A 4,849-nucleotide genomic window follows, 5' to 3' on the forward strand; every position below is an offset into this window, starting at 1 on the left:
ATTTCAACATCACTGTCTACAGTATATATCATCACTGAATGGGATTGATTCTGTCCACAGAAAGCCCTGGAAACTCTCCCTTATAGTCAAGCGTTGTGATTGAGCTGATTTTTTATTCTCTCAACTTCTTGCAGTAGTAAGCACAGACCTAAGTAAAACAGCAAGGCTGGCCACACAACCTAAGTTCAAAGTCCATGATTGCTTAATTGTATAACACATTAATTGTATTTCATAACACAGTGTAATACCTAATCTTATGTAGCTTATTTACTATCGTGCGGTTTTATTGTGCAACTGCTAACGTTTCTCATCTCCTCAGAAGTCTTTGCAACCAGAAAAGTTGAGTCAGCTCGAGAGCTTCCGATAAGGTAAAATGTACAAATTATTTGCAAAAAGGGAAATAAATGCGTGATGGTGAAACTCATATTCGCTACTCACTAATCATTCCCCTTATGAAAGTTGGTAGCTCACATTAGAGCTTTTGGAGGATTGTCTTAAAGAAAGCCAAGGTCGTGTGTTTTTTTCTGAATACGCACGTTGGATTGATCAATTTGTCTGTACATCCGTCTGTCTTTGCTTTGCAATGCTGATCTTGCAGGAGTTTGCCGACTACATAACTACACGTATTCGAACATTCCTAAGAGAGACTGGCATTTGACATGACAGTGCACAGCGTCTTCTTTTTCTTCTCTTTGTGTTGTTAAACTCACGTTCTGCATTTCTGGAAAGATGCATTTGCACATACTCATAGGCCACAAGAGGAGATATTTACTGAGCCGCCCAGGGACATGTGAGGGTAAGGTCAAGGCAGACAGTAATTCCTGACTGCAAGAATTTAACGCATGTAACTATTTTAAGTAAATGTCACATGCTCGGGTTCACTGGGAAGATCAATTTGCAGTAACTTTCTCTTGTTTCTTCAGCCTGACTTCCAGCTTATGTTAGGCAGAACAGTTGCAATATTGCATTTCCTCTGTTATTAAACAGAATTAGGCTCAGGGGTCACAATCCCGAGGAACACTATTAAACAGTAGTTCTGGAGTATGCCATTTCCCACAGAAAAGGGAGTTCTGTGTTGTGAGAGGAATTGCGCTATGATGAAGCATTGTAAAGTGCTTGTGTCTCTTCCCCCTCCTCCCCAAATTCTGTATGCTGGCCCAGGTTCTTTAATTTGTGTCTGCCTGTCAAAGCCCTGAATCCTGATATACGTACTTTTGCCTCCTGAACAATATCTCATCGCATAACTTCCACAGCATACGGACAGGGTAGTGACTTTGTGGTTTACCAGTCCTGTTTTGCCTGCCGAAGTTCCCATCCCTTCCCCCCCATACACATGTACATCACTTCACGGAGATTTCTGTATGGACGGGAAACAGTTTGGATTTAAGAGCCCAGAAGCTTTGCCAATCTGGAATCATACCTATGTTACAGACCTGTGAGGTCCTGCTTTACGTAACAGATTCAGGTCCAATTTCATGGCCAGCTTAATCTATCAGTAGCTGGCACTGCTGCTGAAAGATGTATCCAGCCACTTTGCTTGTCCTTGATTGACCCTGTCTATTGTGCCAGTAGAAGTTTCTGTCACTGGTTCACTCAAAGAAGTGATGCTTCTGACTAAACCCTCCTGCTGATCCTTCCAAAAAATCCTTTTTATTTGTATTCCATTTTTTCCTCACACCCAATGCTATAAAGAATTGCACAATGAGTTGACATTATGCAAAAAGCCACAAACCTGGTCTAAACTCCCAGTCCTTCAATTTACCCCAGGGCTGTGCTTAGTGAGCTTCATGTGCCAGGGACAGTTTACTGACATTTTAGTAAAGATAAGGGCAAAAATTCTTAACTCAAAGAGAGGAAATACTTAACAGCAGTAGCTATGTTTCAGCTCCATAGAAAATTAAAGTTTCTTACACAAAAAAAAAAAAAAAGCACAAAAGAAAATCTCTTCTAGTCCCATTTTTCTTCTGATGTCAAGAAGTAGTAAGGTCGAAAGGATCCTTTCTCTCAATGAAAAGCCAATGAGTTAAAAACCCACACTTTGGGTGATAAAGTTTTTTGAGGAGTTTGACTGAGGGCTGCTCTGTGTTTTGCAGCACAGTAGGTACGTGTGTAGCCTGAACGCAAACCACCCTCACTTCGTCTGTCACTACTGGTGAGGACAGGCTGATGAACAGAAATGAAAGAGGGGATGGGGCAGTCACCTGTGCTCCTACAGTTCTGTGAGTTCCCTTGGAGGAGTCTGAGGATCTTTTTGCAGATTTTCCCTCTAGAGGAACGAGGCTTCAGGCCCACAGGAGGCCTGTGTCACACACAGCTGGCACAGCACCCCAGGGCTGGCAGGGGGAGGGCGGCTGGGTAAGGACTTTGCCAGCCCCATGGAGAAGCAAAAGACACAGCTTTCCTTGAGCAACGATCCTCCCCAGCCTGTGAGGATGGTGTCCAGGTGGTTTAGTGCTGATCGTGTTCTTCCTTAGCCGTTAAATCAGTACAGCCTGTATCAGTTTGGAAGCGGGACAAGGTACAAACAGAGCAGCTGGATTTCAAAACTGGCCACAAGTGAGTTCGCACTGAGGTTTCAACCTTTCTTGGATTTACAGGCCCGCTAAAATCTTGTGAAGGTGTAACAAGTCTAAGCCTTTGCACAACAGGTTTACAGCCAAAGACTTTTAATTATTGCTATGCCAGCAACACCCCGTTCACTGGTGCTGTATGAACACCAAGAAAATCCTCTTGATTTTATATTATAACTCTTGATTAATCCACTTAGGTGTGAAATAGTAAATCTACCCTTAATTCCTACCTGCATCATTTGCAGATCCTGTAACGAGCAACTTAATCATCACCTATGTTTGTAGATATCTCTCAATAGGATCTCTCTCAGCCTAAATGTATGGTTGTGAGACTTACAATTTTGAGGTATTTCAATGGCAAGTATTATTCAAAACTCATTTATAGATTATAATATTTTAAAAACATTGAAGAATTTTAAGGACACTTTTAAGTGTCCGAGAGACACCCAATTTTAGATGAGGCAAAATTCCTTAAAATTCTGAAATGTTTTTAAAATAGTATAAACCTCATAATTAGATTTAAACTGAATCTTTTCTCTTGATGGTGGCATTACAAAAAGAGCATTCAGAAGAAAAAAAAAATATTTTTGGCCATACAGCACTGTTCTTTCTGGTGTATCAGAAACATCTTGCATCTCTCTGGTGTTAAATATTAATTTGGGCTGCTCTTCCTGTCAAAGATAGTAAATGCAAATCCCTTTTCCAACATCAGATATCAAGCAAGGCACAAGGACTGTATTTCTGAGCCTACCAAGGAAAAAAGCTAAAGCAAATAACCTCAGAGTTCCCTCAGACATCCATCACCTTGTGCTTCTCAACACTTGCTCCTTCAGTTATTCTAAATGCTGAAAGACATCCAACTGCCAAAAACATAATTCCTGATCCACAGAAGCAAGGTGGAACAACAGATATGCTCCCATGGCAAACACAAATGCCAGCAAAAAAGAGCAGCTTTAATGGAAGTGGCAAAACACACAGATGAGATTAGTAATAAGGATTTGGGCTTTTGGTTTTCTTGCATTTCTGACTTTCATAGAATCATAGAATGGTTTGGGTTGGAAGGGACCTCAAAGATCATCTAGTTCCAACCCCCCTGCCATGGGCAGGAACACCCTCCACTACACCAGGTTGCCCAAAGCCTCATCCAACCTGGCCTTGAACACCTCCAGGGATAGGGCATCTCCAACTTCTCTGGGCAACCTGTTCCAGTACCTCACCACCCTCAATGTAAAGAATTTCTTCCTTATATCTAATCTAAATCTCCCCTCTTTCAGTTTAAAGCCATTGCCCCTTGTCCTATCACTACACAGCCTTGTAAACAGTCCCTCTCCAGCTTTCCTGTAGGCCCCCTTTAGGTACTGGAAGGCTGCAATAAGATCACCCCAGAGCCTTCTCTTCTCCAGGCTGAACAGCCCCAACTCTCTCAACTGAGGCACTGGAACAGGTTGCCCAGAGAAGTTGTGGATGCCCCATCCCTGTCCCTGGAGGTGTTCAAGGCCAGGTTAGATGAGGCTTTGGGCAACCTGGTGTAGTGAAGGATTTCCCTGCCCCTGGCAGGGGGGTTGGAACTAGATGATCTTTAAGGTCCCTTCCAACCCAAACCATTCTACGATTCTATGATTCTATGAATTCTATGCACACACATCCGCGCGAGCAGCGCTCCGCTGAAGGACAGTGCGGCGGTGCGGGGGACACGCGCGTGCCCCGCACGGAGCGGCAAGGCCCCGCCCGCCGCTCGCCCGGCGGGGGGTGCCGAGGAGCCCTTCGGTACCGCCCCCACCGCGGAGGGCTCTTACCGGCTGCTCCGCGAGCTCCTGCCGCCCCACCCGCAGAGGGATGCGGGGGGCTCGCAGCGCGCGGCCGTTTTCGCGGGCAGCCGCGCCGCTCCGACCCCCGTGGGGCGGCCCCCTCCCTCCGCGGTGACGCGCGCCGCCGGGGAGGCGGGGCAGGGGCGGGGCCGCCCCGCGGCTCTCACCGCCGGCCCCCCCGGCTCTGCGGGGCGCACGCCGCGCGCACAAGCCCAATTATAGCCGTGCGCGGGGTTCGCGCGCCGCCGGGCCAATCAGGCGAACGGCCTCTCCCTTCCCCCTCCCACCCCCCCGCGCGAGCCCGAGCTGTCTCGTGACTGCGCGCGCCCCCCCGGCGCCCCGCGGCGCGTGACGCGGGCCCGCGAGCGGCGATAGGCGGTTGGCCGTGCCGCGGGGGCGCGGCTTTGCGCGGGCGGCCGTTAGGCAGCGCGCGGGGGCGGGCGGGGCAGCCGGCGAGGAGCGGGGCCCGGG

Source organism: Tauraco erythrolophus, chromosome 8 (genome assembly GCF_009769465.1).
Source record: "Tauraco erythrolophus isolate bTauEry1 chromosome 8, bTauEry1.pri, whole genome shotgun sequence".
NCBI classification, from domain to species: domain Eukaryota; kingdom Metazoa; phylum Chordata; class Aves; order Musophagiformes; family Musophagidae; genus Tauraco; species Tauraco erythrolophus.